General features: G+C 43.2%; 1 pseudogene; it reads left to right on the forward strand.

Moving 5' to 3' along the window:
* Positions 1–12,005: 12,005 nt before the first annotated feature.
* Positions 12,006–12,795, forward strand: LOC127327151 (probable polyamine transporter At3g19553; annotated as a pseudogene).
* Positions 12,796–13,012: the final 217 nt, after the last annotated feature.

Below are 13,012 nucleotides of genomic sequence, written 5' to 3' on the forward strand. Positions count from 1 at the left end.
AAAGCTTTTTCTCTTTTGTATATGGTGGCACTTGCACTCGTTTGTATCTTTGGTGGCACGTGGACACTTTTGTATGTATGGGCGTATGGATGTATGGATGTATGGATGTATGGTGCTACTCGCACTCTTTTTGTGTTTTTGGGGCTTTTACACGCACTATGTTAGCGTTAGCCTCGCTTTTGCTATCTTGCCACACGAGTGTTTGCTTGGGTGCCTTACTCAACGCGACACACACACCTCACAATGCGGGGCCACGTGCAATGTCTCGCAACACTAGACAAGCAATGCTCGATGGGATAGATCGCAAAAGGAAGAGGGGTTACAAGGTGAAAGCTGCAAGTTATACCTGCGATGGTGGTGGTGGTGGTGGTGGTGGTGGAGATCGCCGGAAGTCGAGGTCGAAGGGGGGGGCGTTGCTGCGCCCGGTCTGGGGCCCGGTTGGACCGGCTCCTGGACCGGCCTGGCCGGTTGCACGGCCGGTCGACCGAATTCTGGGCTGGCCCGGCCGGTCCGTAGCCCGGTTGACCGGTTGCTCAACCGGATTTCTCGGGCTGGAGCTTTCTCTCTCCTGTTCTTCCCCAAACCAAAACCAAATCGACCAAATCGAAGGGAAACGATGGAATTGGAGGCTAAAAGTTGGGGAAATAGTAGATCAAGCACAACAACACCAGATCCACGGACCAAAACCACTCAAAACGCAACCAAATCACAGATCGGTCAAGAGGCAATTTAGGGCTATTTTTGGGGATTTTTTTGGAAAACTTTTCTAGGAGCGAAATCGGGTGGGTGGGAGGGCAAATCCGCGGTAACCAAGAGCTGCTGATACCATATGATGAGGTCTAAGACCCCGTGTGTGGCCCGATCTCGCGGATTGACTTCGAAACCAAGAGGGGAGATGGGAAAACGCGAGGAACATGAAGAACACGACGAACACGAGGAACTCCGAGACTCACGCACGCACACCAACCCGATACACCCGATACTTACCCCCGTGGCTCGATGGACCACGCTAATAGAATCACCCGAAAGAGGCACGCGGCAGAATTCCCGGTGAGAGATTGGTGTTGGAGAAAAGAGATTGGTGAGGGAGAGAGAGTAGCTTGTACTAGAATCTCACTCAACAATATCCAAATCAACAACAAGGATGGCCTTGATTACAGAGGGATGATACCCAAGGGAGACTAAGCTCAAAGGTAGGTTTGAGTTTAAAACAAGTCTAAAGAGGTCTAGGGGCATCCTGGGGGCTTATATAGTCTTACAAGGCGTCATGGGCCGAAAAGGTACAAGTGAAACGGTTCGGGCCGAAAAAGGTGACTTAAGTCGTGCAGGCCGGTCAGGGAGCCGGTCAGACCGGGCCTGTGACCGGGCAGGCCGGTTCAGACCGGGCCTGGGACCGGGCGGCAACCGGACGAGGTTCCGGGGCCCCTAGATAGCGCCCGGATGTCACGAGCGGAAACTCCGGTTTCGGACCGGGTGGCCCGGTCAGGAGGCCGGTCAGACCGGGCTATGGACCGGGTGACCCGGTCAGGAGGCCGGTCAGACCGGGTTCTGGACCGGCCGTCCATCTTCTCTTCCTTGCGCTCTTCGGGCGACTTCCGGTCCAGCTCCATGTCCATCTTCGCGTCCAGCTGCTCCTCTCCTCCTCTTGACCATGGTGTGTCCTCCTCTTCGTGCTCTTGATGCTCCTTGTACCTAATGACACATAACACGTCGGCATGAGGTAGCAATCCATCCAAAGGGGTACCAAGATCAAGGGTGGTGAGGAGCGAGTTCACCTCATCATGAAGAGCTTTAACTCGGGCTCGCGTAATTGGTCCACTTGGGGGACTTGTTGGTCTTGGTGTGGAGGTGACCGAAGGCCACCCCGCATCATGATGTGAACTTCATTAAAAATAATAATTTCAACAACAATGCTTATAGGAATAATTTTGGTAACAACTATAGGCCATATCCTTCTAATAATAGTAATGGTTATGGTAATTCTTACAACAATAGTAGGAGTGTACCCTCTAGTCTTGAAGTCATGCTTAAAGAATTTATTAGTACACAAACTGCTTTCAACAAATTTGTTGAGGAAAAGCTTGGTAAAATTGATGTTCTTGCTTCTAAGGTTGATAGTCTTGCTGCTGATGTTGATCTTTTAAAACTGAAAGTTATGCCTAATGAAACTAAAGATATTAAGTCATTTGCTACAGCAAACACTATCCAAGTTCGAATTAATGACAATATTAGAATGATGGCTGAATTGCATGCTAGGTGGGAAAGAGAAGAAAAACTTGCTAAAGAGAATAATGTAGCTAAAGTTTGGACTATTACTACCACTAGTAATGTTGATGCTTCACATGTTGCTAAACCTCCTACTATCAATGGTAAAATAATTGGTGTTGGCAATTTTTCTACTTCTAATACAAAGCATGCAAAATTGCTGAAACTGTTTGTGATAAAAGTGTTGGAATTTTTCAGAGTATTGGGGACAATGATCCCATTGCTTTAGATCATAATGGTTTTGATTTTGATAATTGTCATATCTCTGAAGTTATTAAGTTCTTGCAAAAACTTGCTAGAAGTCCTAATGCTAGTGCTATAAAATTGGCCTTTACAAAACATATTACAAATGCTCTCATAAAAGCTAGAGAAGAGGAATTAAAACGTAAAGCTTCTATTCCTAGGAAGTTAGAAGATGGTTGGGAGCCCATCATTAAAATGAAGGTCAATGATTTTGATTGTAGTGCTTTATGTGATCTTGGTGCAAGTATTTCTGTTATGCCTAAGAAACTTTATGATATGCTTGACTTGCCACCATTGAAACATTGTTATTTGGATGTTAATCTTGTTGATAATTTTATAAAAAAACCATTGGGGAGAATTGATAATGTTCACATTACGGTTAACAATAACCTTGTCCCCGTTGATTTTGTTGTTTTGGATATTGAATGCAATGCATCTTGTCCTATTGTTTTGGGAAGACCCTTTCTTCGAACTGTTGGTGCTATTATTGATATGAAAGAAGGAAATATTAAATATCAATTCCCTCTTAAGAAAGGTATGGAACACTTCCCTAGAAAGAGAATGAATTTGCCTTTTGATTCTATTATTAGAACAAATTATGATGTTGATGCTTCTTCTCTTGATGTTACTTGATTTACACTTTCTGCGCCTAGCTGAAAGGCGTTAAAGAAAAGCGCTTATGGGAGACAACCCATTATTTTATTTCTGTAATTTTTGTTTTATATTTGAGTCAAGGTGCTTGTTACTACTGTAGCAATACCTTTGTATCTTTACTTTATTGCATTGTTGTGCCAAGTAAAGTCTTTGATAGAAGGTTAATACTAGATTTGGATTTCTGCGCAGAAACAGATTTTTAGCTGTCACGAATTTGAGTTGCTCTCTGTAGGAGAATCTAAAAATTCTGTAAATATTCATGAGTAATCCTCAGATATGTACGCAACTTTCATTCAATTTGAGCTTCTTCATCTGAGCATGTTAAGTGCCTCGAAAAAATTCGTCTTTACGGACTGTTCTGTTTTGACAGATTCTGCCTTTTATTTCACATCGGATGAAGCTCGGTGATCACATGGGTATGTGAGCACGCACCCGTGAAGTGACACGTGTCGAACGACGTTAGTCTTCCCCGTGAGGTTAATAGTCTATTAAAAAAAGGAAAGCTCCACCCCACGTTCGTTTCCTTGATGTCTATCCTCACCACCGCACCTTACACATGGGATTCCCCTGCACATCCTAGCAAAGAAATTGGGAGGAGGTGTCCTCAGCCCGCGGGCGGGCGGTGATACGTCTCCGACGTATCGATAATTTCTTATGTTCCATGCCACATTATTGATGATATCTACATGTTTTATGCATACTTTATGTCATATTTATGCATTTTCCGGCACTAACCTATTAACGAGATGCCGAAGAGCCAGTTGTTGTTTTCTGCTGTTTTTGGTTTTAGAAATCCTAGTAAGGAAATATTCTCGGAATTGGACGAAATCAACGCCCAGGGTCCTATTTTTGCACGAAGCTTCCAGAAGTTCGAGGAGTAAACGAAGTGGGGCCACGAGGCGACGACACACTAGGGCGGCGCGGCCCAGGCCTTGGCCGCGCCGGCCTGTTGTGTGGGTCTCTCGTGACTCTCCCGACTCTGCCCTTCCGCCTACAAATAGCCTTCATCGCGAAACCCCCAGTACCGAGAGCCACGATACGGAAAACCTTCCAGAGACGCCGCCGCCGCCAATCCCATCTCGGGGGATTCAGGAGATCGCCTCCGGCACCCTGCCGGAGAGGGGATTCATCTCCCGGAGGACTCTACACCGCCCTGGTCGCCTTCGGAGTGATGAGTGAGTAGTTCACCCCTGGACTATGGGTCCGTAGCAGTAGCTAGATGGTTGTCTTCTCCTCATTATGCTTCATTGTCGGGTCTTGTGAGCTGCCTAACATGATCAAGATCATCTATCTGTAATGCTATATGTTGTGTTTGTTGGGATCCGATGGATAGAGAATACTATGTTATGTTGATTATCAATCTATGTGTTGTTTATGATCTTGCATGCTCTCCGTTACTAGTAGATGCTTTGGCCAAGTTGATGCTTCTAACTCCAAGAGGGAGTACTTATGCTCGATAGTGGGTTCATGTCTCCGTGAATCTGGGGGAGTGACAGAAACCCCTAAGGTTATGGATGTGTTGTTGCCACTAGGGATAAAACATTGATGCTATGTCCGAGGATGTAGTTATTGATTACATTACGCACCATACTTAATGCAATTGTCTGTTGTTTGCAACTTAATACTGGAAGGGTTCGGATGATAACCTGAAGGTGGACTTTTTAGGCATAGATGCATGCTGGATAGCGGTCTATGTACTTTGTCGTAATGCCCAATTAAATCTCACAATACTCATCATATCATGTATGTGCATTGTCATGCCCTCTCTATTTGTCAATTGCCCAACTGTAATTTGTTCACCCAACATGCTATTTATCTTATGGGAGAGACACCTCTAGTGAACTGTGGACCCCGGTCCATTCTTTTACATTGAATACAATCTGCTGCAATACTTGTTCTACTGTTCTCTGCAAACAATCATCATCCACACTATACATCTAATCCTTTGTTACAGCAAGCCGGTGAGATTGACAACCTCACTGTTTCGTTGGGGCAAAGTACTTTGGTTGTGTTGTGCAGGTTCCACGTTGGCACCGGAATCCCTGGTGTTGCGCCGCACTACATCTCGCTGCCATCAACCTTCAACGTGTTTCTTGGCTCCTACTGGTTCGATAAACCTTGGTTTCATACTGAGGGAAAACTTGCCGCTATACGCATCACACCTTCCTCTTGGGGTTCCCAACGGTCGCGTGCCGTACGCGTATCAAGACTGTTTTCTGGCGCCGTTGCCGGGGACCTGAAGAAAAGTTACAATAAAGAGATCTCTAACTCCCACGTCAACTTTGCGCCAGCAACTGTTTTCTGGCGCCGTTGCCGGGGAGATCAAGACACGCTGCAAGGGGAGTCTCCACATCGCAATCTTTTTACTTTGTTTTTGTCTTGCATTATTTACTACTTTGTTTGCTGCATTAAATCAAAATACAAAAAAATTAGTTGCTAGTTTTACTTTGTTTGCTATCTTGTTTGTTATATTAAAAACACAAAAAAATTAGTTACTTGCATTTACTTTATCTAGTTTGCTTTATTTACTATTGCTAAAATGGGTACTCCTGAAAATACTAAGTTGTGTGACTTCAAAACCACAAATAATAATGATTTCTTATGCACACCTATTGCTCCACCTGCTAGTACAGCAGAATTCTTTGAAATTAAACCTGCTTTACTAAATCTTGTTATGCGAGAGCAATTTTCTGGTGTTAGTTCTGATGATGCTGCTGCCCATCTCAATAATTTTGTTGAACTTTGTGAAATGCAAAAGTATAAAGATGTAGATGGTGACATAATAAAATTAAAATTGTTTCCTTTCTCACTAAGAGGAAGAGCTAAAGATTGGTTGCTATCTCTGCCTAAGAATAGTATTGATTCATGGACTAAATGCAAGGATGGTTTTATTGGTAGATATTATCCCCTGCTAAAATTATATCTTTGAGGAGTAGCATAATGAATTTTAAACAATTGGATACTGAGCATGTTGCACAAGCATGGGAAAGAATGAAATCTTTGGTTAAAAATTGCCCAACCCATGGACTGACTACTTGGATGATCATCCAAACCTTTTATGCAGGACTGAATTTTTCTTCGCGGAACCTATTGGATTCAGCTACTGGAGGTACCTTTATGTCCATCACTCTTGGTGAAGCAACAAAGCTTCTTGATAATATGATGATTAATTACTCTGAATGGCACACGGAAAGAGCTCCACAAGGTACGAAGGTAAATTCTGTCGAAGAAACCTCTTCCTTGAGTGATAAGATTGATGCTATTATGTCTATGCTTGTGAATGATAGGACAAATATTGATCATAATAATGTTCCGTTAGCTTCATTAGTTGCTCAAGAAGAACATGTTGATGTAAACTACATTAAAAATAATAATTTCAACAACAATGCTTACCGGAACAATTCTAGTAACAACTATAGGCCATATCCTTATAATAATGGCAACGGCTATGGTAATTCTTATGGGAATTCTTACAACAATAATAGGAACACACCCCCTGTACTTGAAGCCATGCTTAAAGAATTTATTAGTACACAAACTGCTTTTAACAAATCTGTTGAAGAAAAGCTTGGGAAAATTGATATACTTGCTTCTAAAGTCGATAGTCTTGCTGCTGATGTTGATCTTTTGAAATCGAAAGTTATGCCTCATGAAAATCATAATCAAAAAATTGTTACTACAGCAAATGCCATCCAAGTTAGAATTAATGAGAATATAAGATTGATGGCCGAATTGCGTGCTAGGTGGGAAAAAGAAGAAAATGAAAAGGAAGATAATATAGCTAAAGTTTGGACTATTACCACCATTAGTAATGCTAATGCTACACATGTTGCTGCACCTCCCACTAATAATGGTAAAAGAATTGGTGTTGGCAATGTTTCCACTTCTAATGCAAAGCGCGAAAAACTGCCTGAAACTGCTAAAACTATTAAACTGTCGTGATAAAACTGCTGAAATTTTTTCCAACATTAGGGACAATGATCCCATTGCTTTATATTATAATGGTTTGGATTTTGATGATTGCCACATCTCTGAAGTTATAAAGTTCTTACAAAAACTTGCTAAAAGTCCTAATGCTAGTGCTATAAATTTGGCTTTCACGAAACATATTACAAATGCTCTCATAAAAGCTAGAGAAGAGAAACTAGAACGCGAAACTTCTATTCCTAGGAAGCTAGAGGATGGTTGGGAGCCCATCATTAAGATGAAGGTCAATGACTTTGATTGTAATGCTTTATGTGATCTTGGTGCAAGTATTTCCGTTATGCCTAAGAAAATCTATAATATGCTTAGCTTGCCACCATTGAAAAATTGTTATTTGGATGTTAATCTTGCTGATAATTCTACAAAGAAACCTTTGGGGAGAGTTGATAATGTTCGCATTACTGTTAACAATAACCTTGTCCCCGTTGATTTTGTTGTCTTGGATATTGAATGCAATGCATCTTATCCCATTATATTGGGAAGACCTTTTCTTCGAACTGTTGGTGCTATCATTGATATGAAGGAAGGTAATATTAAATATCAATTTCCTCTCAAGAAAGGTATGGAACACTTCCCTAGAAAGAAAATGAAGTTACCTTTTGATTCTATTATTAGAACAAATTATGATGTTGACACTTCGTCTCTTGATAACACTTGATATACACTTTCTGCGCCTAGCTGAAAGGCGTTAAAGAAAAGCGCTTATGGGAGACAACCCATGTTTTTACTACAGTACTTTTATTTTATATTTGAGTCCTGGAAGTTGTTACTACTGTAGAAACCTCTCCTTATCTTAGTTTTGTGCATGGTTGTGCCAAGTAAAGTCGTTGATAGTAAGGTTCATACTAGATTTGGATTACTGCACAGAAACAGATTTCTTGCTGTCACGAATCTGGGCCTAATTCTCTGTAGGTAACTCACAAAATTATGCAAATTTACGTGAGTGATCCTCAGGTATGTATGCAATTTTCATTCAATTTGAGCATTTTCATTTGAGCAAGTCTGGTGCCTCAATAAAATTCGTCTTTACGGACTGTTCTGTTTTGACAGATTCTGCCTTTTATTTCGCATTGCCTGTTTTGCTATGCTTGATGGATTTTTCGATTCCATTAACTTTCAGTAGCTTTGTGCAATGTCCAGAAGTGTTAAGAATGATTATGTCACCTCTGAACATGTGAATTTTGATTGTGCACTAACCCTCTAATGAGTTGTTTTGAGTTTGGTGTGGAGGAAGTTTTCAAGGATCAAGAGAGGGAGATGATACAATATGATCAAGGAGAGTGAAAGCTATAAGCTTGGGGATGCCCCGGTGGTTCACCCCTGCATATATCAAGAAGACTCAAGCGTCTAAGCTTGGGGATGCCCAAGGCATCCCGTTCTTCATCGACAACATTATCAGGTTCCTCTAGTGAAACTATATTTTTATTCCATCACATCTTATGTACTTTGCTTGGAGCGTCGGTTTGTTTTTGTTTTTGTTTTTGTTTGAATAAAATGGATCCTAGCATTCATTGTGTGGGAGAGAGACACGCTCCGCTGTTGCATATGGACAAGTATGTCCTTAGGCTTTACTCATAATATTCATGGCGAAAGTTTCTTCTTCGTTAAATTGTTATATGGTTGGAATTGGAAAATGATACATGTAGTAATTGCTATAATGTCTTGGATAATGTGATACTTGGCAATTGTTGTGCTCATATTTAAGCTCTTGCATCATATACTTTGCACCTATTAATGAAGAAATACATAGAGCCTGCTAAAATTTGGTTTGCATAATTGGTCTCTCTAAGGTCTAGATAATTTCTAGTATTGAGTTTGAACAACAAGGAAGACGGTGTAGAGTCTTATAATGTTTACAATATGTCTTTTATGTGAGTTTTGCTGCACCGCTTCATCCTTATGTTTGTTTCAAATAAACCTTGCTAGCCTAAGCCTTGTATCGAGAGGGAATACTTCTCATGCATCCAAAATACTTGAGCCAACCACTATGCCATTTGTGTCCACCATACCTACCTACTACATGGTATTTCTCCGCCATTCCAAAGTAAATTGCTTGAGTGCTACCTTTAAAATTTCTATTCTTCACCTTTGCAATATATAGCTCATGGGACAAATAGCCTAAAAACTATTGTGGTATTGAATATGTACTTATGCACTTTATCTCTTATTAAGTTGCTTGTTGAGCGATAACCATGTTCCTGGGGACGCCATCAACTACTCTTTGTTGAATATCATGTGAGTTGCTATGCATGTTCGTCTTGTCTGAAGTAAGGGAGATCTACCACTAAAATGGTTAGAGCATTGCATAATGTTAGAGAAGAACATTGGGCCGCTAACTAAAGCCATGATCCATGGTGGAAGTTTCAGTTTTGGATAAATATCCTCAATCTCATATGAGAAAATTAATTGTTGCTAGAAGCTTATGCATAAAAGAGGAGTCCATTATCTGTTGTCTATGTTGTCCCGGTATGGATGTCTAAGTTGAGAATAATCAATAGCGAGAAATCCGATGCGAGCTTTCTCCTTAGACCTTTGTACAGGCGGCATAGAGGTACCCCTTTGTGACACTTGGTTAAAACATGTGCATTGCGATGATAATCCAGGTAATCCGAGCTAATTAGGACAAGGTGCGGGCACTATTAGTATACTATGCATGAGGCTTGCAACTTGTAAGATATAATTTACATAACACATATGCTTTATTACTACCGTTGACAAAATTGTTTCTTGTTTTCAAAATCAAAGCTCTAGCACAAATATAGCAATCGATGCTTTCCTCTTTGAAGGACCTTTCTTTTACTTTTATGTTGAGTCAGTTCACCTATTTCTCTCCACCTCAAGAAGCAAACACTTGTGTGAACTGTGCATTGATTCCTACATACTTGCATATTGCACTTGTTATATTACTCTATGTTGACAATATCCATGAGATATACATGTTATAAGTTGAAAGCAACCGCTGAAACTTAATCTTCCTTTGTGTTGCTTCAATGCTTCTACTATGAATTATTGCTTTATGAGTTAACTCTTATGCAAGACTTATTGATGCTTGTCTTGAAGTACTATTCATGAAAAGTCTTTGCTATATGATTCATTTGTTTACTCATGTCATTTACATTGTTTGGATCGCTGCATTCATTACATATGCTTACAATAGTATGATCAAGGTTATGATGGCATGTCACTCCAGAAATTATCTTTGTTATCGTTTACCTGCTCGGGGCGAGCAGAAACTAAGCTTGGGGATGCTGATACGTCTCCGACGTATCGATAATTTCTTATGTTCCATGCCACATTATTGATGATATCTACATGTTTTATGCATACTTTATGTCATATTTATGCATTTTCCGGCACTAACCTATTAACGAGATGCCGAAGAGCCAGTCACAGTTTTCTGCTGTTTTTGGTTTCAGAAATCCTAGTAAGGAAATATTCTCGGAATTGGACGAAATCAACGCCCAGGGTCCTATTTTTGCACGAAGCTTCCAGAAGTCCGAGGAGTAAACGAAGTGGGGCCACGAGGCGACGACACACTAGGGCGGCGCGGCCCAGGCCTTGGCCGCGCCGGCCTGTTGTGTGGGTCCCTCGTGACTCTCCCGACTCTGCCCTTCCGCCTACAAATAGCCTTCGTCGCGAAACCCCCAGTACCGAGAGCCACGATACGGAAAACCTTCCAGAGACGCCGCCGCCGCCAATCCCATCTCGGGGGATTCAGGAGATCGTCTCCGGCACCCTGCCGGAGAGGGGATTCATCTCCCGGAGGACTCTACACCGCCATGGTCGCCTCCGGAGTGATGAGTGAGTAGTTCACCCCTGGACTATGGGTCCATAGCAGTAGCTAGATGGTTGTCTTCTCCTCATTATGCTTCATTGTCGGGTCTTGTGAGCTGCCTAACATGATCAAGATCATCTATCTGTAATGCTATATGTTGTGTTTGTTGGGATCCGATGGATAGAGAATACTATGTTATGTTGATTATCAATCTATGTGTTGTTTATGATCTTGCATGCTCTCCATTACTAGTAGATGCTTTGGCCAAGTTGATGCTTGTAACTCCAAGAGGGAGTACTTATGCTCGATAGTGGGTTCATGTCTCCGTGAATCTGGGGGAGTGACAGAAACCCCTAAGGTTATGGATGTGTTGTTGCCACTAGGGATAAAACATTGATGCTATGTCCGAGGATGTAGTTATTGATTACATTACGCACCATACTTAATGCAATTGTCTGATGTTTGCAACTTAATACTGGAAGGGGTTCGGATGATAACCTGAAGGTGGACTTTTTAGGCATAGATGCATGCTGGATAGCGGTCTATGTACTTTGTCGTAATGCCCAATTAAATCTCACAATACTCATCATATCATGTATGTGCATTGTCATGTCCTCTCTATTTGTCAATTGCCCAACTGTAATTTGTTCACCCAACATGCTATTTATCTTATGGGAGAGACACCTCTAGTGAACTGTGGACCCCGGTCCATTCTTTTACATTGAATACAATCTGCTGCAATACTTGTTCTACTGTTCTCTGCAAACAATCATCATCCACACTATACATCTAATCCTTTGTTACAGCAAGCCGGTGAGATTGACAACCTCACTGTTTCGTTGGGGCAAAGTACTTTGGTTGTGTTGTGCAGGTTCCACGTTGGCACCGGAATCCCTGGTGTTGCGCCGCACTACATCTCGCTGCCATCAACCTTCAACGTGCTTCTTGGCTCCTACTGGTTCGATAAACCTTGGTTTCATACTGAGGTAAAACTTGCCGATGTACGCATCACACCTTCCTCTTGGGGTTCCCAACGGTCGCGTGCTGTACGCGTATCAGGCGGCGACGCCCGGCCGTTTACCCGATGACCGGCGGCGGAGGGATCGAGAGCGAATCCCCGCCACGGCGGCGCCCCCTGACGGTGCTCCCCCTTATCGCGCTCATCTTCTACGACGTCTCGGGTGGCCCGTTCGGCATCGAGGACTCGGTCCGCGCCGGCGGCGGCGCGCTGCTGCCCCTCCTCGGCTTCCTCATCCTCCCGGTCCTCTGGTCCCTGCCCGAGGCGCTCATCACCGCTGAGCTCGCCTCCGCGTTCCCCACCAACGCCGGCTACGTCGCGTGGGTCTCCACCGCTTTCGGCCCCACGGCGGCCTTCCTCGTCGGCTTCACCATGTGGGCGTCCGGCACCCTCGACAACGCGCTCTACCCGGTGCTCTTCCCGCTCCTGGCCGGCACCGGCGCGCTGTCGGCATAGACCGCGGCGGAGTGGACAGACGGGTTCTTCTCCGAGGTCGGGCAGTGGATTGGCGGGCCCTGGCTGCGCGTCTCGATCCAGGCTGCTGCGGCTATGTCCAACATGGGGCTCTTCGAGGCAGAGATGAGCAGCGACTCCTTCCAGCTCCTCGGCATGGAAGATCGAGGAAGAAAAATCCCTGCGGGGAAGCTCCTCGTTCCTTGGCCCTCTCCATCCTTGGCCCTGCGGGGAACAGTTTCGTCTTAGGCGAGTAATTTTCTTCCTGAGTAACCTCTGGTTCTGTATTCCTTTCAGGTCTAAACAGAGAGATTGGTTCTCTTATTTGATTTACTTTGATCTTTCTTCTTTTCTTGGAATTGAAAGACTGAAGCTCAAGGAAGAAAAATCCCGGCGGGGAAGATCTCGCGGGCAGCTACAGGCAAACGCGCAGGCTTTTTGGAGAAGAAACTCGTTTTGGTCTTCATCTATACAGGAAAAAATTAACAATTTATTGGATTTGCAAGTTCGGTGTTCTTTTATCTAATGATGAATGATTCCTGGAGATACTAAGAACTCGGCTCGTGGGCGAGAGGTGGGGGACGATTGATCGGGAGGAAGGGGATAAGGACCCAGCTGTT

Source organism: Lolium perenne, chromosome 3 (genome assembly GCF_019359855.2).
Source record: "Lolium perenne isolate Kyuss_39 chromosome 3, Kyuss_2.0, whole genome shotgun sequence".
Classification (NCBI taxonomy): domain Eukaryota; kingdom Viridiplantae; phylum Streptophyta; class Magnoliopsida; order Poales; family Poaceae; genus Lolium; species Lolium perenne.